Source organism: Neltuma alba, unplaced genomic scaffold (genome assembly GCF_004799145.2).
Source record: "Neltuma alba isolate B1F8T4 unplaced genomic scaffold, ASM479914v2 tig00012617_pilon, whole genome shotgun sequence".
Classification (NCBI taxonomy): domain Eukaryota; kingdom Viridiplantae; phylum Streptophyta; class Magnoliopsida; order Fabales; family Fabaceae; genus Neltuma; species Neltuma alba.
The window spans coordinates 133,477-161,006 of NW_021637059.1; the positions used below are offsets into that span (position 1 = coordinate 133,477).

The window sequence follows — 27,530 nt, forward strand, 5'->3', positions numbered from 1 at the left end:
GTGGCAACAATAATTGTCGCCACTAAATTCCCTTTCAATGGTGACATTAGGAGTCACCGCTAAAAGTATCACTTTTGAAATTGACCTTTAGCGGCGACTCTAAAAAGTCACGGCTAAAAATACACTTTTAGCGACGATATTGCTTTTGAAAGTCATTACTGAAAGTTTTTTCTTATAGTAGATATATATGTGTATATGTATACACTCATCAAAATAAGCTGAAAATATAATTTTCTTCCTAATATTTAGTTTAAAGTTCTCTCAACATAAGTATCCCCTATTTAGTTTAATTTTATTGATGATATTTATGCTTAACATGAAATAATAAATTGTCTTTTTTATTATGACATTGATATGAGCCTCCCTAATAATACAAATTCCACTTATAATTTGACATTCGCATGAAACATCCATTTTACCGATGCACCTAGCAACCATCACAATCATATTTTATTAATATATAAATCTACGCGTGTGTAGACACACACACAAAAGAGCGACTGGCTAGTGTTTATAATAAACCAAGTTTTTTTACTGTAGTTGCGGATCAGAGAGAGAGATCAAAATGTGGAGGCTGAAGATAGGAGAGGGAGGGAAGGATCCGTACATATTCAGTACAAACAACTTCAGTGGAAGACAAATATGGGAATTTCATGCTGATGAAGGAACTCCAGAAGAAAGAGCTGAAGTTGAAGCTGCTCGTCAAAACTTCTACAATAATCGATTCAACCTCAAGCCCTGTGGAGACCTTCTATGGCGTTTTCAGGTCTCTCTCTTCCATTTCTTCTTCACTTTTTACCTCCACATATATTCTATCTCGAGCATCTATGTGATGAATACATACTCATCATTATGTATTACCTGCTGTTTCTAATATCAGAGTTAGTTAGAGGATTAGATTTGGTCATAAATGTAATATTTTAATTTATTTTGTCACTCAAATTTATAATTTTTTTCTCCATAATATATCTATTGATAATAAGGAGTTCCCATGAAGGGGTAGTTTCGATGCATACAACTAAGAGAGTAGTTTAAGAAAATAAATATATAGTTATTTAAAGTAACTAATTGAACTAATTTTTCTTAATCTTTTTAAGTTAGTTATCTAATCTTTTATATATATATATATATATACACACACACACATTGATAAAGACCAGAGGTAGTATGTATGTATGCCATTTATGGTTTTTTCAGACACAAGTTTTTACGCATTTTATCTTTGACGTTTCTATTCCCCCCCCCCCTTTTCACTTAGCTTCTTGGACTCTCTTCTCCTTAAAATAAAATGTCTTAGATTCTTCTTGTAAAATGTCTTTAATATAAAATGTCTTGTAAAAGGTTTTTATGCTCCTAATTTTGCGAAAAGTCAATTATATTAGATTCTTCCTTTCCACAAGAATACTCTTATTAAAATACCACTTTGGTTTTATTTCATTTATAAGTTATCTTTAGCATATTTCAACGAAACAAATGAAAAACTATGAAACCTATCTAAAAAATTAAGTTTCCAACTTTTTACTACTGTTAATTATAGTACATATTTTCATATGTACTTGTATTTGTATATTTTGATTTCGATTATTTCCTCCATCAAAGCAGCCACTTTCATGCATTAATTATTTGCTATAAGCGCTTAAACCTCAAGCCCTGGGTACGCTATCTTGTTCCCGTAATTATCAATAAATCTTTTCAAGTACGTACCTAGCCAGCTTTGCATGGCATTTCAGGGTCTCTTTCCTTCATTTGTTCCAAGAGTCGCACAAGTACTGTTTTCTCTTAGGCTAATATCTCTCTCACTGCTCTCTCTTTTTTTGATGTGTATTCTTCTGCTTTACTTGTATAGGTATATATTGTGATTTTGATTTCCTCTCCAAATAAGTATCACAACGTTTTCGATTACGTACGCTAATGAAACAGCCAATTCCATAAATTAATTATATATTTGGCAAATCGAGCTGATTCATTGACAAATGTTGTATTTCCGCCTTGTATTACCTCCTCCGCTCTCTAAAATAAAAATTAGTTAAGGGTTGAGTTTAATTTGACAAATATTATTTTCTGTAATTATTGCTTTTTAAAATTATTTCTATTGATTGCATATGTTAAGAGAGTTTGAATTGAGGAGTATAGTTTTACTGTTTTCCTGAGTTACACTGGTTCACTTCTTCCCTGAGTTAGTTGCTTGCTTGCTGTAGGCTAAGAAGCCAGGTGGCCAATTTTTGAGTCAACTTGGTCAGTCCCATCTGACTTTTCAAATATTTCTAAATATAATATTTCAAGTCAGTTTGTTTCCTATAATTATTATTTTTTTCCTAAACTATCATAATTGATTGCATATGTTAAGAGAGTTTGTATGAATATAGTTTCAATGCAAATGATCTAAAAAGGAATTTTAGAGTAATAAAATGTATTTTTTTTTACAAATTATTAATTTAACTAGTTTTTTAATCCATCCAACTTAATTAAGTAGATATTATCACTATAAAAAAATTGACTTTCAGCTGCAACTTTTGTCACGGCTGAAAGTCAAAAAGTCGCCTGTGAGAGTTTTCAGCGACGACAAAAAATCGTTACTAAGTTCCTGCCGCAGTAGTTGTCGCTAATACTCATCAAGTCACTGCTAAAACTAAAAATTGTTGCCACTAAAAATTAAATCGCCACCAAATATATATAAAGGCTACCTTCAGCGACGACAATGTCGCCGCTGAATGTTACCTTTAGTGGCAACAATTAATTCACCGCTGAAAGTAGTTTTTTTAATTTATAAATTATAAATTAAATTGTTAAATTTACTTTCAGTGGCGACTAAATTGTGGCCACTAAAGTTTACCTTCAGTGGCGACAATCTAGTCGCCACTGAAAGTAAAAAAAAAAAGAAAAAAAGAAAAATAACAGCAAAATATCATGTGAATTTTAAAAAGACAAATAAGGCACATAAATAAGCAAAATGACAAATAGAACACTGGGTACCAATTTGGAATTTAGATTTTTGGCCTAATGACCAAATTGCCCTGATGAGTGAGGTAAAAAGGAGCTGAAAGTGAGAAGAAAGCAAACAGAGAAAGACGTTGATGAAACACGGGAAGAAGGAAAGAAGAATGTTGGAAATGCTATTATCTTACTCCTCCACATCACTATTCTGTAAATATTGTTGATTTGGTGGGTTTTGGTTGTGGGAAAGAGGATTTGTAGTAAGAGAGGGAGTGAACCTGTAGGATTATGTGAGTGAGTAGAAGTTGATGACGGGATTTGTATTATTCATTTTTGTAGCTACTTTATGGTGAAATAGGAGCAGGATTATTGCATTTGAGGGTTTATATTTAGTATTTGGTGAATGATGAAGCAGAAATCAGAAAATAGTGGCAAGCAATTACGTAATGTAACTGCTGTCATATGCCTGCTGGTTTTTAGTAAATCCCATTACATGAATGGTAGATTTTATTATACATGTAGTTAAGTATGAAAGTTAATACATTGCCCTGTTTGAAATAACTCATACTCCCTGAGATTGTTGCCATCGAAGAGGTCACTGAAGTAACACCAATTGTGATAAACAAGTAGGAAGCTTAAATATTATTCTTCATATATAGAGCATTTTCGATGGGTCCCCACAGCTTAAAATGTTATTATCTAGCATTCCTCTTTTTGGTTCTGTTTCTGTTCTTTGCATAAAACCATTTTCAGAGAATGTGAAGCTGCCTGGTTTTCTAGTATTATTAAACCATTTTTCCTGAATTTTACAAAACACATATTGTGATTTACAACTTTCGTAGTGAAAGTGACTACTTTGTTAATGGGTTTTGTAACCTGTTTTTAGGAGATAAACAACGTGTTTGTAAAAACTAATAAAATTCCACGCTAAATTTGACAAAACATATAGTAGGATTTACAACTTCCGTAGTGAAAATGACCACATATTCAATGGGTTTTGCAACTTGTTTTCAGGGGATGAGCAACTTGTTTCTAAAAACTAATAAAATTTCACGCTAAATTTGACAAAACACGTAGTGATATTTACAACTTTTGTAGTGAAAATGACCACTTCTTAAATGGGTTTTGCAACTTCTTTTCAGGGGATGAGCAACTTGTTTCTAAAAATCAATAAAATTTCACACTGAATTTTTCAAAACACACAGTGAGATTTACAACTTTTATAGTGAAAATGATCACTTCTTAAATGGCTTTTGCAACCTGTTTTCAGGGAATGGGCAACTTGTTTCTAAAAACCAATAAAATTTCATGCTGAATTTTACAAAACATATACTGGGATTTACAATTTTTGTAGTAAAAGTGACCGCTTTGTTAATAGGTTTTGCAACATATTTTTGGGGGATGAGTAACTTACTTTTCACCACCAATAAAATTTCACGCTGAATTTTATAAAACACATAATGAGATTTACAACTTTTATAGTGAAAGTGACCACTTCTTCAATGGGTTTTGTAAACCTGTTTTCACCAGAAGGGCAACTTGTAAGCATAAATAAATCATTAAGTGAACGTGCATCTAAAGTATATCACAATAAACATTGAACTATTAACTTTCATAATTAACTACATGTATAATAAAATCTACCATTCATGTAATGAGATTTACCAAAAACTAACAGGCATATGACAGCAGTTACATTACGTAATTACTTGCCACTATTTTTTGATTTCTGCTTCATCATTCACCAAATACTAAATATAAACCCTCAAATGCAATAATCCTGCTCCTATTTCACGATGAAGCAGCTACAAAAATGAATAATCTAAATCCCGCCATCAACTTCTACTCACTCACGTAATCCTATAGGTTCACTCCCTCTCTTACTACAAATCCTCTTTCCCACAACCAAAACCCATCAAATCAACAATGTCTACAGAATAGTGATGCAAAGGAGTAAGATAATAGCATTTCCAACATTCTTCTTTCCTTCTTCCCGTGTTTCATCAACATCTTTCTCTGTTTGCTTTCTTCTCACTTTCAGCTTCTTTTTACCTCACTCATCAGGGCAATTCGGTCATTGGGCTAAAAATCTAAATTCCAAATTGGTACCCAGTGCCCTATTTGTCATTTTGCTTATTCAGGTGCCTTATTTGTCTTTTTGAAATTCACATGGTATTTTGCTGTCATTTCCAAAAAAAATATTTTTAAAATATATAAATTAAGTTGTTAAATTTAAAATATACATTGTTTTAAATATATAAAAAATAATGAATAACTAAATTAAAATCACTATACATGTCATGTGAGAGAATTAACCATTAATATTAATAATATATCAAATACAATATTCACATAATTTTTTACAATCATAAAAATAATTTAATTTCATTAAAGAGAGTACAAAATTATACAATCGAAAGATAAATACATCAATAAAGATAATCCCAACAAATGTTAAATCTCCTAAATTGCTAAACTATTTAGAACCATTGTTTGGGTACACAAGTGGTTGGAGCTCAGTTCACAGCAAATTGAATGTCATTGTGGAGAAACAAATTGAGCCATAAATTAACTAATGAATAAATAAAAATCACAAACATTATAATATATAAAATCCATACGAAATATACATGAATTAATACTGAATGTTTCAATCGACAAGAATAAACTAACTACTTTTTCTCTTGAAAGCAATCTTAGAGAAATAAAATAACAAGCATAAATATCAACCTTATTCATGATTAACTTCTTTCCAAAACTGCTTACCCCCTTGTAAGCAGTACTCAGAAAATAGAATAACAAGCATAAATCAAACTTATTCATGGCTAACTATTTTGTAAAATTAAAGTGCACATGTACAGAGATAAGCAATACTCATGAGCATTGAGAGAAAGGAATAGATAGAAATAGAACAAAAATAAGACACAAAATATCGTATTTTTTTTATATGAATAGCAAAATTATAAAAATAAAATATATATAATTGCATCAACTTAACCTCCACCTATTGACAAACTCAATTATTTTTATATATTTTGGTATCTTTTATATGAGTTTTGTCAACTTAATTGGTCTCTTTTTGCCTTAATTGATTTATTTTATTTTATTTTGAATTATTATTTTATAGGGGCAAAATTGTCATATTTTGGTTTAATTGTGACTAATTGATTTTTAAGGACAATTAATGCTACCTTATCCTTGAATTTTGCTTGCAGGTTCTTGGAAGATTCAAAAATGTAAAAAGAAAAAAAAAGAAAAAAAAAAGGAAGGAAAGAAAAATAAATAAATTTAAAAAAAAAAAAAAATAATGGTGGGGGCAAAACGTTGCGTTTTGCCCCAACCTAATATTCAATTAACCATCATCTTCGTAACAGGGGCGAGCGGGAGGCGGAAAAGACACAGATGCAAGCGGCGCTGAGGGAGAAGACGCTGGGCGGCGAGCAACGGACCTGGAGAAAAAAAAACAGAGCAACACAGAGGGCGGCACCATCCATCATCTTCTTCTCCTTCTCGACGGCACCAGAGGAGAGGTGCCAGAGAGCTCGCCGCTGCTGAGGGAACCAGAACGAGTGAGACAGCAAAATCAGTTCCGTCACGGTCTTCTTCCATGGCAAACCGTAACAGAGCGTTGATTGCAGCATTTTTTATGGCAAACCGTGGCTAGCTTCACAATTCTCTAATTCATCAATAATGGCAGGAGCTTAGATCAAGGGGGAGTTTTAGTTGCTTTAATTTCCTAGTCAATAATTGTTTAACAATTCCTAGGTCTTAGGATAGTTTTTCTGATTATTGGGATAATTATATTGTTTAATCTGATTATATTTGGAGATTATTGTGACTGAATTATTGTTTAGCATTTGACATTGGGCTGTTTATAACTTTGATTTTAATTATAATGTTATGGTTATGATATTTGTAATGATTTTGGAGTTAATATATTGTGATTTTCTAAGGTGGCTTAGAATTTTGGATCACATTGTCTCTTGCTTGCTTTAATTCTGTTATTTTGGATTTAAGAGTTCTAATTAAGCATTGGTTTTTAGCATCCTTAATCCCATTTTACTATTCTGGTTGCAGTTAGTAAGTTGGGATTTTAGGAAAATATTTTGTGGCAACTCGAGGTGGCTCGGTTGTTAGATTAAAAGCTTAATTATAATTCTTAATTCATTGTTTTTAACTCCCACATCTTTTAGAGTGATGATTGCCTGCGTTGTTGAATTAGAGGATTGATTATTATCATTGTTACTTGTGTGTCTCATTTTCATTTCTTTAATCTCCATTTATTTCAATCATTTTTTATATAAAAATAACCAAAAAAAATATTTTAATTTCAGTTTAATTCAAGGCATTTAATTAGCAATTCCTCAAAATCAAAATCATTTTCATAGTTTAGGTTATTTGCATTTATTTACTAGGGTTTAATTTCGTTTTCGGCTCCTCAAAGTAAAACGACCCGAGTTGTGCACTATATTGCATTAATTTGGTTAATTTTTGGAGTAACCCCAAAGCGACAATTAAGGGAAGTTAAACTTCACCTATACAACATTTTATTAAAATCCAATAGACCAAATTTTCATTAGTATCATAGTTTTCAATGCCCTTCTTGTAAGATTTATGTACAATCCATTTCACCTTCCTCTCTATAAAGGAAAAACTAGTTTGGCAAAGTCTGATAGTCCAAAGACAATAGATTTTTAATTTAGTGTTCTCATCCTTTAAAACAAACAAAAAATTCCGTGAAGTACCGTTTTTTATACCGTTAATAATATGCTGAAGATCATAGGCGGAATTTTTTACAGGTTCTATTCAATCCCATGTTTTTAGCTTCTCTAACATCATCCATTGTGCTTTTAAGTCAAAATAGAATGAGCGTCATAATATAAAATAGAGGGCATGGGTTAAAGTTTATGTAAGCTGTTTGAGTTGTTAGATTATTATACTTGAATGTCATTCAGGAAACTTGAGGCGCTAAATCAAAATAGTAAGAGAATGAAGCAAATTAAACTACAATAAATTCACCCATCTTTGAACCTCCAGGAACCCTTTTTAGCAATCTTGAAACCACTTCCTTCAACAGGCACCAAACATCAGCATCTTTCTTACTTAACCAAACTAGACATGTCAAAGGAAGCAAAAATGAAGCCAGGAATAAACCAGATAAAAAACAAAAGAAAAAGAGACAAAAACTCCTGATCAATTTAATAATGAATACAAGGAAAACAGTATAGAGAGAAGGGGGTTTTGACACCCAGTCTTTCGAGCACATCCCTCTAAAAGCTAAGAAGAACAACCATTCCACAGCTAGATAAACATGTCTGGGAATCCACTGCAACATTGAACACTTTACAGCTTCGCCAAGATTGCCAAAGAGATTGACATAATTAGAACAACTTGCGCCAATGGAAAATAGTTAGACATACTCACAACCATAAGAATCCTTTTCACCAAGCACACAATCAGTTGCTTATTCCAAGGGGGAACCCATCTCAAGTCATCTTTAATTTTTTTTACCAAGATTAACCAGATACACCCCATTATAGCCCAGACAGTACCTCAAGCAATTCAAAAAAGACCACAAGCTCATGCATATGTAGTTAGGGGAAAAGAGAGCATCCATAACTAGAATCACATTTTGAAGTTTCCTGCCATTAAACCCTCTAAATTGAATCCCCTTCAAATCAACCATAGAATCAAGAAGATTGAACAAAATTGACCAAACCAGTAATCTAGATCCATAACTGACCATTTCAGATTCATGGCAATAAGAGAGTGAGAGTTGTAGAGATCATACCACAAAGAGATCAGTAACTCTGAATGCCAATGTCTTGCGGTCTCCCTTGTTCTTCTATCATCAACACAATATCCAAAGTTTCTTGAGTACTCATTACTGAAACTATCCTTTGCCACTTCCCCTGTTTCTCCCGAATCTCTAGCACAGATTGCGGAGGTCTTGTCACACCTTTCTTTATAACCCATGATACGTCAATTGGAACCATTATAACGTGTTTTGCAGCGTTTCCGGATGAAAAATTTCAGTTTTAAAATTTCACATTTAATTCTGTTCGTACACTGTTCATCCAAATTTAGGCCAACTTTGAAAATTCATAACTGATTCTAAAAAAATCAAAACGATGTGGTTTCAATTTTCACACGAAACTTACTAAGATTTCTATAGAGAAAAAATATTCACTGGACTCAATTCTATCTAGAAAAGCACCAGAAAATTTGACAAAATATGCTATTCATTTGGTTAATTTTTCAATTTTCAGTATTTTTGCCCAATTTTGGAAGGGCATAACTCTTAGCACAAAACTTTAAATTTGATGGTTTACCACTTGATTTAAAGCTAAAAATAAGATCTCTGAGTCTGTAAAATTTCATGCCCAGATTCCAATAAATGCTCATTATTTTATGTGCCACAAGTTTGGCCTCCTTTAGGAAATTTCTATCCCCTAATTCTATTTCTTTTAATTCTTGTTTCCCTTTTTCCTTGTCCTTAACCTTGTGCCATTGTACCATTCAATATTTCAATACTAGGGCATGTCATGACAATATAATGTACATCATAACATTATCCAATGTTCATGGTTGAGCCACTTCCCAAATGAGACATAATTTAATATAGGGGAATGAGATTTCATGGAAATCTCAATAGCATTTGAATTACAATTATCATGCAAATCAAGCAAGTTATCATGTGACATGTTATCACATCCCCAGACACAATCAAGCCACATAAAATCATGCTTAATGTCATACTAAAAGAGAAGCATCAACACTTCCACAATGGCATAATTTAATGCATTTGGCCAAAGCATAAACCAAGGTCATTCAACCAATCCATGCCACAACACAAGTTCCTCCATCCAAGCAAATAACAAATCACATTAAAAAAAGCAAGATTAACAATCAAATTATAATTCAAAGCTACCTTTTTAATACTTGTCCAATTAGTTACTTCAAGAACAAAGCTTCCTCTTGGTTCCTCCTCACAATGCATATTAAACCAAGCATAAACATAGGTCACATTAATCACTAACCAACTTAAACACAATTCTTAAACTTTAATTCAATAATTCCCCCCTTTTTCTTTGATTTTTAACCAAGTGATTCCTCCTTTAAAATCAATAACCTCATGACTCCATCCTATACAATTTTTCATGAGGAATCCAATGGTGCAATCAGATTTTTGAAATTCAAACTCCTCCCCCATAAACAGTGACTGGCCGAATGGGGGTATTTATTTCCAAAAATTCTATTTTTGATTCTAACGATTTTAAATACTTCCCAATCATATATCCCTATACAAAAACATGTTTTAAGGCCATTGGAATTATCAAATTAAGCCAAAAAAATCAGCTCCTGCATGAATAGTGCTGACTGAATTTCCTCCCCTTAAACCCTAACCTTGATTTCATCCAAAAATCAATCCACACACCACTTAATCTTCCTTATTTCACTTGATTATTAAGGTTTCTATCCTTCCCTAAGCATCACATGGCTGGACCGAAACTTATAGTATTTTTCCATAATTTTTCAAGCCAAAATCCTAATCCAATCAATGTAAAACTTAAGGATAATGATGCTTAGACATAACTTAATGTTTTTTTGGTATAAGTTGGATGATTCCTTGCCCAAAACACTCAAGAATTTTGAAGAAACAGGGCTGGAGCTACAGTGACAGAGTCTCCCCTTATTTTTTCAATTTTTTCAACATTTATTTGTATTTTCTAAGGGGGTATTTATAGAAAAAATCCATCAGCCCCTCTCCCCCCTGATTTGGCAAAAAACAAACACCTCAAGGGGTGTATGTGGCAGTCATCAAGTGCTGAAAATGATCAGATTTGAACAAGTGGCTTTTCTCTAGATTTTTCCACAAAATTATCCCTTGATTTCATATTTTATTTAATGAAAATAGTGGGACCTGGAAGCTGCATGAAATTGGGCCCTTATTGGGCTCAATGTGGGTCCCACAAATGGTTTGGGCTGGTCCAAAAAGCTGGCCCACAAACCAAGTCACTATCTCAAACTAATTTGAAACTTTATTAGTTACTATTCACTAGTATCCTTCCATAATTTTTTTCAGACCTCCAAAAATTCATTTCTCTCTATGATAATTTACCTTTTAATATGAGAGTATGATCTGAAAATTTTCAGAATTTTTTGCCACCTCTAAGTATTTATTTTGAATTTTCTCCGATTAGACTTCTATCAGTAAATCCGAGGGAAAATAAATTCCCTAAAATTAATTCCTGAGTTTTCAAGGCTTAAAACCAATTTTGTAAATTTAAATAAATATTTAGATAAATTATCCATCTTCCAAATTTGTTGAGGCCTCCAACCACTTAAAATAATTATTTTCCTTCAATTTCCTGAAAAACCTCTGTTTACGGGAAATTCCATAATAATTTGCTTTCACCAAAATTTCACCTTTCGGGTCTCAACCGAGTTTTCAAAACTTCCAATTTATACTTTTTCCCCTTTTTTGGAATTTTTTTTATAATTTTTCTCAAATTTTTCTTTTTTTCCCTTCTTAGACCGATTGTTACAAAAATACCAGCCCGGACCTTATCAGGATTTCACATCAAAAGTTGCTTTATCTCCCTGTCTAGTTCCTATATTGACCCTCATCCTAAGTTTTAATCCTTTATAGTCAGGTGAAAATTTTTGGGATGTGACAGGCCCCACCTTCAAAGCCTTAGTCATCCTCATAAATCCAGGGGGCACCCATTGTAGATCTTCATCAACCTCAAAGAAAATAGCGCCCCCCCTCTCTTCATATTTTCCTTGAAGCCCAAACCTCACCGGTTCCTTCCCAAATCTCGTCCCTGCTTCCCAAACGCCCCTTCCATCCTCTAAACCACGTGCGTACAAACCAACATACCCACCCATACAAGACGCAAACCCGAACCTAGTTCACACCAGGAAAAAGGCGCCTCCATTGCGTTGCTCCTCGCATCGGAGACCTCCCACAAAAGAGAGAAGGAAAATTTATAAAAGCTCCTCGGCCGAGCCTATCTTGGTGAATAAATCATTCACCCTCACCGGAGGTAGCCGTTGTGCCGCACCGTCGATGAAGAGGAAAAGCCCTAGCATAGGGTTTTTCACCCCGGGTCCTATACTCACTACAAAAAAATAGACTTTAGGCGACGACTTTCGGCGGCGACAAAAAAAGTCGCCGCTGAAAGTCCACTTTCGGCGGCGACACCAAAAAGTCGCCGCTGAAACCAAGACTTTCAGCGGCGACAAAAGTGTCGCCGCTGAAAGTGGACCTTCAGCGGCGACTTTTTTTGTCGCCGCTGAAAGTATAATATAATAATATATATTTTATTTTACAATATTAATAAACAAATTGCCGAAAATGGACTTTCAGCGGCGACTTTTTTGTCGCCGCCAAAAGTGGACTTTGAGCGGCGACTTTTTTTGTCGCCGCCAAAGTGGACTTTCAGCGGCGACTTTTTTTGTCGCCGCTGAAAGTATAATATAATAATATATTTTATTTACAATATTAGTAAACAAATTGCCGAAAATGGACCTTCAGCGGCGACTTTTTTTGTCGCCGCTGAAAGTATAATATAATAATATATATTTTATTTTACAATATTAATAAACAAATTGCCGAAAATGGACCTTCAGCGGCGACTTTTCTTGTCGCCGCCAAAAGTGGACCTTCAGCGGCGACTTTTTTTGTCGCCGCTGAAAGTATAATATAATAATATATATTTTATTTTACAATATTAGTAAACAAATTGCCGAAAATGGACCTTCAGCGGCGACTTTTTTTGTCGCCGCCAAAAGTGGACTTTCAGCGGCGACTTTTTTGTCGCCGCTGAAAGTATAATATAATAATATATATTTTATTTTACAATATTAGTAAACAAATTGCCGAAAATGGACCTTCAGCGGCGACTTTTTTTGTCGCCGCTGAAAGTATAATATAATAATATATATTTTATTTTACAATATTAGTAAACAAATTGCCGAAAATGGACCTTCAGCGGCGACTTTTCTTGTCGCCGCCAAAAGTGGACCTTCAGCGGCGACTTTTTTTGTCGCCGCTGAAAGTATAATATAATAATATATATTTTATTTTACAATATTAATAAACAAATTGCCGAAAATGGACCTTCAGCGGCGACTTTTTTTGTCGCCGCCGAAAGTGGACCTTCAGCGGCGACTTTTTTTGTCGCCGCTGAAAGTATAATATAATAATATATATTTTATTTTACAATATTAATAAACAAATTCAATCTGGCTCAGCGGCAAGAAGGTTGGACACGAAGGGAGGCGGTCACGAGTTCGAACCTGGAAGAAGACACGTTTAAGGTGAAAATATTTAGACGATGACGTGGCGAGGAGGAGTGACGTGGCAATGACGTGGCAATGACGTGGAGGTGGCTAGTGATGATGTGGCGGTCGGCGGTGATGACGTGGCCGCCGATGGCGATGACGTGGAGGTCGACGGTGCTGACGTGGCGGCCGGAGACGATGACGTGGCACCGGCGGTGATGACGTGGCATTGGTAAAGCCAATTCTTCTTAGGCATTACTTTCAGCGGCGACAAAAAAGTCGCCGCAGAAAACACTTTCGGCGGCGACAAATGTCGCTACCAAAAAGTCTTTCAGCGGCGACAAGAGTGTCGCCGTCGAAAGTGTTTTCTGCGGCGACTTTTTTGTCGCCGCCGAAAGTGTTTTCGGCGGCGACATTTGTTGCTGCTGAAACTTCTAAAAGTCGCCGCTGAAAGTATCTTTTAACGGCGACCTTTTTAGTCGCCACTGAAAGTTTTCAGCCACGGCTGCTACGGCAACGACTTTTCAGCGGCGACTTGTCGCCGCAAAAAACTTTCGGTGGCGACTTTTGTACTTTCAGCGGCGACTTTTGTCGCCGCTGAAAGTCAATTTTTTTGTAGTGACTCATATCACTGAAAACAACCGGAGAAAAGGCCCTAAAGAGAGGGAATTGAAATTTGTGAAGGGAAAATACAATTTACCTTTTTAAATGGACGGAACATGCAAATGTTGTGTAGGGATATGATCTTTCACACACATCTAAATATAAAATTAAACGTTTACTTTAATGGAAAAATTAGAATTTTAATTAATTTAATTTATCAGCATATGTCAAAAGTAAATAATAAACAAAACTATTATTGTAAAAAATCAAACTTATCATTAAAATGATAAATTATATAATCAAATTTCAAATCAACTTAATTACCGCCATATAATATATAAAACAAAATTCAGAAAAAATATATATAAAATAAAATAAAAATCTAAATTTTAAATCATGGGCAAAAATTAATATATAAATACATAATCTATGGTTAAATGAGATATATTTGAGATATAGTGGTATTTTATTACTTCTGATCCTTAATATAAAAACTAGTTGACTAATTATAATACATTTCCCTCTCACACACCATCTCACTTTCAATTATATTTTAATTACATATTACATCTTTCTCTCACACACTCGATCTCTCACTACCTTCCCATCTTTTCTTATCTCTCAAACGTACATCTCTCTCTCATCTATGCTTGCACCCCATTCCTCACACACATCCTTAATTCTATCTTACATATATAATTATAACACATCTCTATCTCATACACACCCCACCCATTCTACCTCTTTCTTTCTCTCTCACTCAGTACATTATCTCTCTCTAACTCTCCCCCTAACACAATAACACATAAAAAAGCTTTATTTATTTAGAGTTAATTATATTAATAAAAACAATTACGATATGAATATAATAACCTTTAATAAAAATAACGAAAGAAATTTGAAAAACATTTTCAGCAGCGACATTTAACATACTTTCAGTGGCGACTATCTTGTATCATCACTGAAGGTGTTTTTTGCAGTGACAAAATCTCACTGTCGAAACTCATACTTTCAGTGATGACATTATTTGTTGCCACCGAATATTGTACCTTTTAGTGGCAACCACATGCAATCACTACAGAAATTCCTACATTTGGCAATGACTTTCATGTTGCCGCTAAAAAGTCTCACTTTTGGTGGCGACAATAAAAGTCGTCGCTGAAAGTGGTTTTTTTTTAAGTGTATATTAAGTACATGAATAGTACTTTGTTACTTTATATATATATTAACTAATGTTAAATATTAATGTTTTTTTTAAAGTGTATATTAAGTACATGAATAGTACTTTGTTACTTTATATATATTAACTAATGTTAAATATTAATGGTGATTGACTTTATGCAGTTATTGAGGGAAAAGAATTTCAAGCAAACGATACCAAGGATGAAGATAGAGAAAGGAGAGGAAATAAGTGATGAAAAAGTTGGTAACACTTTGAGAAAGGCAACTCATTATCTAAGCGCATTGCAATCAAAAGATGGTCACTGGCATGCTCAAACTACTAGACCTCTGTATTTCATGCAACCTCTGGTATATATACCAATCATATATATGTGTATGCATATTTAGTGTGCTATAAGAAATAAAACAAATAGATATTATTAGTTGGTGGACCCCAAATGCTAAGGGAGACCCACCTATCTCAAATATACTTCCTCAACTTCAATATTATAACAAGAGGTCTTTGGAGTTAGAAGTCTTATTCATAAAAAAGGTTAATATAATATTTGGTTGCTAGGTTTACTTTCATTTTGGTTTTTATTTTTTAAGTTTTAAACCATAGGTTTTGGTCCCTCAAGGGGCAAAATGGTTCAAGTTTTTATTGGATTATAGGAATTAATGTTTTAAATAAAAAGAAATTTGAAGGACTAAAACATATGATTTAAAACTTGAGGAACCAAAATCAAAATGAAGGCAAACTTAAAAGATCAAAGGTTGTATTAATCCTTTATAAAATATACATAAATGATGTCTAAAAGTTTTTTTTCCATAAAATTTTTGTTCTTCTTAATAACCTCTTATCCTATTGTATTAACTTTTTACCTCTTGCTTATGTTCACTCTTCACAAATAATAAGATTGCATAAGATTGCTTTTGTAAAAATATAGTTTTTTACACATACAATGCATTTAACCCGTTTTAACTAATTTTTTAATTTACATAATCCAATCACTACAAAAAAAAAAAGATTTTTGGTGGTGACTTTTAGCGGCGATAATAGGAGTTACTGTTGAAAGTTCTACATCCAGCGGCGACTATGAAGGTTGCCGCTAAAAGGTTTCAACTTTTAGTAGCGACACTAACTCTTGGTGGCGACAATTAGTGTTGCTGCTGAATGTTCTACTTTTAGCAGCGACACAAAAGGTCGCCGTAGAAAGTTATATTCAACAGCGACATTTTGTCGCTGCAAAAAGATCTTTTAGCAACGATTATAAATAGTCACCACTGAAAGTTCAACTTTTAGTAGCGACACTCATTGTCACTACCGAAAGTTATATTTAGCGGCGACATTTTGTCGCCACAACAATGGTTTTAGCGGTGACAAAAACTGTCACCACTGAAAAGTCATTTTTCTATTTTTTTTATTTTAGTGTTTTCTTTTAGAAAACTTTAATTTAAGATGATAATTAAATAAATGTTTTATATTAAAAATTCATTAGAAATATTAAATAATTATAAATATAATATGATTTTTGAAGGTTATAAAATGAAGTATTGTGTAATTTCTTTTCCTCTAAAATGTTATGCAATTGAAAATTTTATAACTTCATTATTATAAAATGTTCTTTAAGGGGATGGGTTTAAATTGTTCAAAAAAAAACATAATGAATAATTTGGTTTTGAAGTTGAGTATCATGATCTCAATAGAGCATATTTAAAATAATGAACAAGTAAGACAAAATTGATTATTACTAACTTTGATCTTAAGTCAGGCAAAATTTATAATCAATGAGACCAACAGAGTCAGTCTTAGTGAAAGGGCTTTAGTCATTAAAGTATAAAACCTTGAGTTTGAGTTTGTGTAAATGCGAAAAACGCCTCTGAGGTAATTATCCTGAATTAACCCAACAATAATCAAATCTAACCCAATTAGATAAGCATATCAAGAAAAAAAGTTATTTGTAACAAATATGAGTTGAATTTCCTATAATACCCTTATTAAATATGTATTAGCTAAATACCATTGGATAGAATCTTTAATATGTGCCACTAGTATAAGGACTGCTTTTGAAAAATAGATAAATATGAGACAATATGGATTGGAATCTTATATTTAAAACACAGCTAAAGAAGTGAGATGGCACAAGGAAAACCACACAAATGATAGTGTATTAAGACATCCGGCTGATTCTCTTGCTTGGAAACACTTTGACCAACAATATCCTAGCTTTTTTGTTGATGTAAGAGGTGTTTGATTAGGTTTGGCAAGTGATGGATTTCAACCTTTTGGGAATATGAGTGACAATCATAGCATTTGGTTTGTTGTTTTGGTACCATATAATTTTCCACCATGGCTTTGCATGAAAAGCCCGTACTTCATGATGACACTTCTTATTCTTGGTCCAAAGTGTCTGAGCAATGAAATAGATGTTTATTTGCAACCAATGATTGAGGAGGTAAAACAATTGTGGGAAGTAGGGGTGCAAAAATATGATGTACACTCTCAATCAAATTTTACCATGCATGCACCAATGTTGTGGACAATAAATAACCTTCTTGTATATAGAAACCTTTTAGGATGGTCAACCAAAGGCAAGTTTGCCTGCCCTTGTTGTCATAAAGACATATATTGCATTTCATTAAGGAGTAAGTTATCTTACATGGGTCATAGGTGCTTCTTCTACAATTAGGAAAGGTAGAGGAGTTTATAGGTCAATTAAAATAGACTTGAGAACCAAACTTGGAGCAAAGATTCCAGTTAAAATTACAAATGACATGACAAGAACAATAGGATCAGAAGCAAGAAATCTATCTAACTATTGTGGTTTGATTGTTAGAACCACAGTATGTTTTGGATGTTGTGTTGAGTGGAAGGATGTGTAGAAAGAGTATGGTACTGAGATGACCTTAAAAGTGAAGGTACTATTTATTTCAATAATTATAATTATGTTTTTATAACAAGTACTTGTGCTTATGTTTGTTTCAGGAAAAATTTGAACCTGCTGTTGCAGCTGATGAAGAAATGTTTCTAAAAGTTGTAACAACTACTTTCCAAAATGCTTTCAGAAATTGGAAGACCAGCTTGCATAACCACTATAAGAAATATGACACTGATGAAGAAAGGTTAGCTAATCCACCTCAAAATGTTAGTTCTAAAGATTGGGAGTGGTTATTGACATACTTTTAGTCTGACATTTTTAAGGTATCTTACTAACCTTTCAATTCGATCATATTATTATTGCATTTATTAAATCTGCATTACTTACCCAAATTTTTTATAGAATAAGAGTGTAAGAAACACACAAAATCGAGGAAAATAGGTTACGAAGCATACTTATGGTCCTCGTTCATTTGCAAAAATTAACTACTATGTAGTAAGTTTAATTTCCCATTCATTTAACTTATGTTTTACTCATTTGTTATCTTTGGCCGTGCTATTTCTTGTCTTTGTATATTATCCTTTTTAAAGACACCCCACAACTGGACAGCCTGCACCCCCTAACCTGATGTGGGAGTTAACGCATACTAGAAAGACAGTAGATGGACAGTTAGTGTGGGTAGATCCACAATCTGAACAGATTGACGTATGCATTATGTTTTTATGTTTCTAGGTTCACTTAATGAATTCATTTTTGTTCTGTTAGCTTTATGCTTTAATTGTAGGCTCGCATGAAAGAAGTCATTCAACAACAAGAATTATAGAGTGATGCTCGAATGACCTTTGATGAAATATTAACTGCTTTTCTTGGTGAGAGGTCAGGATATGTAAGAGGAAAAGGCTACAGAGCCGAGCCTCCTAAGAAGAGAGCTAACACTCAATCCAGTCAAAATTCAATTGACAATGTGCGTGCTCAATTGCAAGAAGAGTTTGATAGAAGAATTCAAGAGGAGTGAGAAAAAATGGAAGCAAATCTTGCAACAGAGTGGGAAAAGACAGAAGCAAGTCCTGCATTAGAACATGTAAAGATGGAAGAAGAACGTACACAACTTGAGCAAAGAATGGAGTAGAGAATGCAAGCTCAGCTTAATGCTTTCATGCAGAAATTGCAAACAAATGCTCTTACATCCATCTCTACATCTACTCCTACTTCTAGTGTCCCGTGTACTAGTCCTTCATCATAGTTTTCGGAGTTCATTTATAAAATGTATCTTATAGAGAACAATTTCTTTTATTTTTTTTCTAAAGAGACTGAAATGCTTTGGTAGTTTTAAAGAATGTTATGAATATTATGACCTAATATATTATAATTGCTTATTACTTTAATTTTTCAGTGCTTTATTATTATATTTATTAGGAATATAGGTTTTCATTTCATTTAACAATTTTTTTAACCAAAAAAAATTTCGATCCTCAGCAGCAACAATTGTCATCGCGGAAAACAAGAATCATGTCGCCGCCTTTAACGGCGACAATGATGTTGCCGTAGATAATTCATTTAGTGGCGACAATGCCATAGATTATACTTTTTGCGATGGCAAGTAGTTGCCGCCTATACAGTTTTTAGTGACTACAAATTTGTCACCGCAGATCATTCTTTTAGTGGCAACTGATACACTATCTTTAGCGGCTACATTTTCTTCGAAAAGAAGTTGGCCTCACTTTCAGCGGCAACTGTTTGTCGCCGCTAAATGTCCACTTTTAGCGGCGACTCAAAAATGTAGCTGCCAATACTTTCAGCCATAGTCGCTATAGCGGCGACTTTTTCATCACTGTTGAAAGACTTTGAGGCTTTCAGCAGCGGCTTTTGTCACCATTGAAACACTTTGAGGCTTTCAATAGTGGCTTTTGTCACCATTGAAAGTTAATTTTTTTTGTAGTGAATTAATGTACATAACCAAAGGAGAGTAGAAGTACAGTGCTATAAAAATTTAAAAGAAAAAAAAGCATAGGATTGGGGTCCACATGCTAGGTGGGGCCCACCAATAACAAATCTTTATCTTCCTCTCTTCTTAGATAATCATACTACTGTAATAAAGAATCAATACAATATCCACGCTGATCACAATTCTATTAAATATTAATAATTTGGATTCTAGAAATTTTAGAGAATGTGTGTGGGTGTGATATATATAAATATATATATGTATGTATTGTAATAAGAATAAAGAATTATCAAATTTATGTCACAAGTTCCAATTAATCCTACTTCATTTTCATATTAAATAACTATTAAACGAATTCAAATGGGCATAAATGGCACAGGTATTTTACATGTATAGTGCTGGGCACCTTGATGCTGTGTTCCCAGAAGAATATCGTAAAGAAATCCTTCGATACCCATACTGTCACCAGGTATATATGACATATATACATATTTAAGCATCAAAACCTGCTTTATTGTATTGCTCATATTTTACAGTTTTAAATTTTCATGTATGTGTGTGTGTTAAAAGAATGAAGATGGAGGGTGGGGCCCACACATAGAGAGACACAGTACCACGTTCTGTACTGTGCTGAGTTATATATGCATGCGAGTGCTTAGAGAAGGACCCAATGGAGGCCAAGACAATGCTTGTTTCAGAGCTCGAAAATGGGTTCTTGATCATGGTGGTGCCACCTGCATACCCTCTTGGGGAAAGACTTGGCTCTCAGTACGTTCTATTTTATTTACCTACATGATAGGTTTTATGCATGGATGTATATACGTATGTATGTATGTAGGTATGTATGTATGCATGTCTCATATATATACATATATATACGTTGTTGTAGATACTTGGATTGTTTGAGTGGCGCGGAACAAATCCAATGCCGCCAGAGTTCTGGCTCCTTCCATCATTCCTTCCTATGCATCCAGATACGTAATTCAATGGTGAACATACATTTCTAATATCAGTTTATTATTTGAAGTTTTAATTTCATGTCATATCTATTTACTCTCTTAATTTTCTGTTGATATTTTCTCTTCATTATTTTAATTTTATTGTAATTAATTTTGTTAATTATGTAATTTCATGCTCTATATATATTTTTTGTTGCTTTCTAACCATTCATCGAGGTTTTTGGGAGTCAATCCAAAGCAATTTTAGTTAGTTTGGCATAATCGACTAGGTATCAAAAGCCACGCGATTTGGCACTTAAACATAAATAGAAAAAGAAGAAAGTGACGTTTTATGACTTTATTAATTTTAGATTTGTAGGTTTAATCATGTTTTAATTTCATGTCATATCTACTATCTCCGGTTCTAAATATATGAACCCAATCACTTTGTCTCTCAAATTTATAATGTATTTTCAAAAACATTCCTGCTAATTATAAAGTATTTTTATCCAAGTGTAGTTTCAATATACATAATTAAATAAGGGCAATTTAAGGAAGTCAACATATAGTTGTTACAAATAACTAAATTAATTTTCTTAATCTTCCCAAATTAGTTAGCCAACTCTTATATTAAGGACCAAGGATAGTATTATTTAGTCCCTTAATTTTCTGTTGATATTTTCCCTTCATCATTTTAACTTATATTGTAATTTCTCATGCTATATATGGTTTTTTTGGCTTTCTAATCATTAGCGGTTTTTGTGAGTCAGTCCAAAGATATATGATGAGATCTTATATATAAATATACATATTGTGCGAGTAAAAAGCTAACCGTAACTATATAAGTCGACGTGATGTAAGTTAAGTTATTTTAGTGTAAGTGACAATTAGGGTGTTAATGTTGAAAAAACTTCAATACTGATTCTATTGTGTCACATCCTGCCAAATTTAGCATTGATAGAAGGGATAAAAAATTTGGTTAAGGACCAATAGGAAAAGAAGATTAGCTAAGAAAACTAAACATGGTGTGAAACCCAAAAAGGGTCCGGACCGGCATTTTTAAATTTATCGGTCCAAGAAGGGCAAAACAGGAAATTTTGAGAAAAATTCTAGAAAATTCTTGAAAAATGGAAAAAATGAAAATTAGAGTTTTAAAAATACGGTTGAGGCTCGAAAGATGGAATTATTGTGGAAATAAATTATTATCAAATTTTCCGTAAACGGAGGTTTTTTAGGAAATTAGTGGGAAATCAAAGGAAAATAATTATTTTAATTAGTTAGAGGCCTTAATAATTATGAAAAAATATAAAAAAATTATCTAGATATTTATTTGAATTTATAAAATTATTTTTAGGCCTTGGAGACTCAGGAATTAATTTTAGGGAATTTATTTTCCTGCAGTAACACTGATAAAGGCTTAATGGGAGAAAATTCAAATTAAATACCTAGAGATGACAAAAAATTCTGAAAATTTTTAGATCATATTTTCATATTAAAAGGTAAATTACCATGGAGATAAATGGTTTTTTAGAGGTCTGAAAAAATTATGAAAAGTTACTAGTGAATAATAACCAGTAAAGTTTTAAATTGGTTTGAGATTTTGATTTGAATTGTGGGCCATCTTTTTGGGCCATCCTAAACCATTTGTGGGGCCTATATTAGGCCCAATTCAAGCCCAATTTCGTGCAGCTTCTGGACAGCTCTATTTTTAATTAAAATAAAATGAAAATTAAGGGATAATTGTTGGAAAACTCTAGAGTTTGGACACATCATTAAATTTGAAGTTATGATGCATTTGATGGCTGCCAAATCACCTTATTTTCTGCCATTTTTGATGTCCAAATTAAGAGAGGAATGGCAGGTCCATTTGTCTATAAATACCCCTCCCTAAAATACAAAAAAATGTTGGAAAATTAGAAAAAGAAGGGGAGGTGTTGCCATTTTCATTCCAGACCAAGGGACACTGAATTTGAGAGGGTTTTGAGCAAGGAATCATTCAGTTTATATCAAAAAAACATCAAGGTATGCTTAAGCCTTCTCATCCCTAAATTTCAAGTTAGTTAGTTAGGGTTTGTGGCTTGAAAAGTTAAGAGAAAATGCTGCACAGATTTGGTTGACATGCTTGGCTATTAGGGAAGGATAGAAACCTTAAATATGATATGGAACAAACTTGTTTAAGTGGTGTATGAAATGGTTTTTGGAAGAAAACCAACCTAAGGCTATATATGTTCATTTCGGTCAAGGGATGTTCTTGGTGGAGGAGTTTGTTTTTCATTGATTTAATGATTCCAATGGGTTTAAAATATGTCTTTGTATAGGGATATGCTATTGGGAAGTGTTTAAAATTATTGAAATAAAAAATGTGATTTTTGGAAGCTTGAACCCCCTATTCGGTCACTATAATTTCATGGGGAAGGAGTTTGATTTTTGAAAAACTGATTGGGTATTTGGATTCCTCAAGAAAAATTGTGTAGGATTGAGCCAAGAGATCATTGATTCTAATGGAGGAATTATTTTATTAAAAATCAAAGAAAAAGGGGAACATGTTAAGTTAAAGATAAAGGACTATGTTTAAGTTGTTTGGTTATTAATATAGCTTATATTTATGCTTGAATTAATAGGCTTTGTGGGGAGAAATCAAGGACAATCATTATCTCTTGAGGAGACCTAAACTATCAAGTATAAAAAGGTAGTATTGAATTATAATTTGATTATTTATCTTGCTTGTTCAATGTGATTATGTTGATTGCTTGAATTGAAGAATTTATGTGGTGATAATGGTTGACTTTATGACATTTGTTTGTACTTTGGTCAAATGCATAAAAATATGTCAATGTGAAATTGTTGATGTTCCTCTTTTGGTATGATAAAAAATATGATTTTATGTGACTTGAGGATGTTTGAAGGTTTATAACATGTCACATTATACTTGCTTGATTTACATGACGATTGTAATTCATTGTTACTGAGATTTCAATAAAATCTCACTCCCCTCAATATATAAACAATAATAGGAATCCCAGGTGGTGTCAATAAGAGCAAGGAGAAAGAAAAGGGATTTACTTGGAAGAGGAGAAAGTTTATTATTTTTGAAATAATACTATGTAATTATATACATTGTTATATGTATGTATGAAATTATATCAAATTGTTGTATCAGTGATAAGGGCGCCTTACATGTGAATAATTGGTTAAGGAATCATGATTAAGTATTTGTCATATGACTAGAAAAGATAGATGAAAGGAAAAGGAAAAGAAAAGGCTAGAATGGTATGAAAAAGGGATAAAAGTTGACTTTTCGGGAGTAAAGTTTGACCAATGTGATTTTAAGCAATTGGACGAATCTGGATATGAAACTTGGCATGCTTATAGATCTTATTTTTATCTTTTAAACAAGTAGTAATTCATTAAATTTGGATTTTTGTATAGAATGTTATGCCCTTCTAAAGTTGGACATAAATCCTGAAAAATTAAAAAATGACCAAATAAATAGTATCATTTTGAACGAAATCTAGGATTGATGTATGAGATTTGGATACGAATGAGTATTTTTTTTTTGAAAGAGAATGTCAAGAACTTTCTATAGAACTTAGAACCGCTCAGTTTTGATTTTTCTACAATTAGTTATAAATTTTCAAAGTTAACCCAAATTGCTGTGAATAGTATACAGAAATCCAAAATGAAAATTTTAAAGTTGAAATTCTTCCACCCTTCAGCCTTGTATAATGACTTTAAATGGTTCCAATAGATATATAATAAGATAACAAAGGAGGTGTGACATATTGCATTATCTAATAATAATATCTTCCATGATATTGTAATTAACGCAGCTAAAATGTTTACATGCCTATGTCGTATTTGTATGGGAAAAGATTTGTGGGTCCCATCACACCTCTTATTCTTCAGCTCAGACGAGAACTCTTCCTTCAACCTTACCATCAAATTCATTGGAATGAAGCTCGTCGCCTTTGTGCAAAGGTGAGTTTAATTTTACTTTAGTCTTTGATAATTCCTCGCTATATATATACATATATATATATATTGACACAAACACAATAAACTTCTTGATTTCTCCTAATTAATTAAGGAACAATTATATATCATAGATAATTAATGTCGAATATATAAATCATTGCAGGAAGATCTTCACTATCCACACCCCTTGATACAAGATTTGATATGGGATAGTTTATATGCATTCGCTGAGCCACTTCTCACTCGTTGGCCCTTCAATAAGTTGGTAAGAGAGAAAGCTCTTCAAGTAACAATGAAGCATATTCACTATGAAGATGAAACTAGTCGATACATAACCACCGGCTGCGTCAAAAAGGTAATATTAATTAGAATGACTCAATTAATGCCAAGCACTTTGATATGATTATTGATTTCGGTGTGAACATGCTTCTAATTAATCAGTATTTAATTTCCCTTTTGCATCATTTGCGATAGGTTTTGTGTATGCTAGCTCGCTGGGTTGAAGATCCAAATGGAGATGCTTTAAAGAAGCATCTGGCTAGGGTTCCTGATTACATATGGGTTTTGGAAGATGGAATTACCATGCAGGTAAACAATTACTCTGTTCATAAATATCTTCAAGTTTATTATTTTAATAAGAATAATTTATTTAGTAAAAAGGAATATGGAAAAATACCAAAAAATACGTTTTGAATTTCAAAATTCTAAATCAATATTATTTACTACATCCGAAAAGCAAATAACAACACATTTTCATAATAATTCCTAATTTGAGATTTTAAAATTTTAAAGATTTTTTTTGAGGATTTTTCCGAGAAATATTTTGGGTTTAGTCAATATATGCCATTAACTATTTGCAGAGTTTTGGAAGCCAACAATGGGATGCCGGTTTTGCTGTGCAAGCTTTACTTGCCACAAACCAAATTGACGAAATTGCTTCTACTCTTGCAAAAGGACATGACTTCATCAAGAAATCTTAGGTCAACATTTTAGTAACTAGTTGAGAGCTGTTATATTTGTGTATATTAATGCATAAGTCCTCTTGTAGTACTAACTAAAACTGATGATCTTATCAGGTTAAGGAGAATCCTTTAGGTGATTTTAAAAGTATGTATCGTCACATTTACAAAAGGTCATGGACCTTCTCAGATCAAGACCATAGATGGCAAGTTTCAGATTGCACGGCAGAAGGCTTGAAAGTGATTAACCTTTTTACTTTATCAAATTCACCTTATTAAATTATGTTCCCATTTAATATATATATATCTTTTGGTTTTCTTTTTTAATGTTGTCTTCTTTTATCAATGTTACTACTAGAGATTGTGGGTAAAAAGATGGAATCTGAAAGGCTTTATGATTCTGTCAATGTCTTGTTGTCACTTCAAGTAAGTAATCTTACATTGCAATTATGATTCATTATAATAATAAAACAATGATTTTTTCGTAGAAATATCTCATTAATTCAAATTATACAGAACCTTTCATTGAATTTCTTAGGGGATTTTCTCTCTAGAGGTTATCTTTTCATGGTTTTTTCCTTTGACAGAAAGCCATTTCTTTAGGGTACTGTTTGCTTTGTGTTTTGATTTGATTAGTAGCATATATAACTCAAATTCACACATTTGCAGAGTAAAAAAGGTGGTTTAGCTGCACGGGAGCCAGTCAAAGCTCAAGATTGGTTGGAAGTAAGAATCATACATGCATACATATATACATCATATGCCACTTTGCTCCTATTCATGGGTCAGGAAGAAAATTTCTTTCTAAATATAAGTCACTTATAAGCTAATTAATGACCCCCCCAAAATTTACTCCTATTGACTTAATAAATGCAGAGAAAGATATAAAGTAAATATGTGAGAGAAGCACCATTTAATGAAATATTTAACATGTGTAACTACTAAAAGGATTACTTTGAAAAAAGTACATAAATATGAAAAATAAAATGGATTAGGGTTTTCTATTTAGGACCAAATTGAATATCAAAATAGCTCTTATATTAAAGATCAAAGATAGTGTGTTGTTAAAAAAAAAAACTAGTTGTGAAAATTAAAAATGTTTTGGGATTTCATGTTTAAAATCCTTAAGGCAAAATAATATTTTTATATTGGAAAAAAATAATCATTTTTCTAAAAACATATTTAATCTTATGTTTTATAAATACATATACACATTAATTATTTATTAATTACATTTTTTATATATTATTTATTATATTGGCTAAAAATATATTATTAACAAATTTATTATTTCAAATAAAAATATATTATAAAATCTATCTTTTTTGTAATTATCATATTACCTTATGTCTTTTTTAGTAATTTGTACATATAAAAAGTGTTTGTGATAACAACTATCTAAACACTCTCAGTTTATCAGAATCACTTTTTTACAAAATCTATTCTTTCAAAATCTATTCTCAAAAATAACTTTCCCAGAAGTTGTTCTCTAAACCATAGTTTAGTTTTTTTTCCAAACACCTCCTAATGTAGACTGTTTAACAAACATGTCAACCAAAAAATGGAGCAAAAGGAAGCATGACATTTCCAATGACTGTGACATTTTTGTACCATTTTAAAAAATTTTATTTTCACATCATTTTTTTAACTTATATGTTTGCTAAATAGTCAACATTTCGTACTATTTTTTTTTATTAATGTCATGTATAAATTTTGCATCGAAAAGAAGTTTATAGTGTCAGATTCTTAGATTCTTATGATAAAATACTTATGTTGTAAATAGATTTGTAAGCTAACCCTATATTTTTTAATCATCTACATAGGTTACTTGATTTTAATATCTAGA

The 27,530-nt window shown here is 32.5% G+C and overlaps 1 pseudogene; it reads left to right on the forward strand.

Annotated features, from left to right (window-relative positions):
* The first annotated feature begins 555 nt into the window (after positions 1-555).
* Positions 556-26,546, forward strand: LOC114729246 (beta-amyrin synthase-like; annotated as a pseudogene).
* The last annotated feature ends 984 nt before the right edge of the window (positions 26,547-27,530 follow it).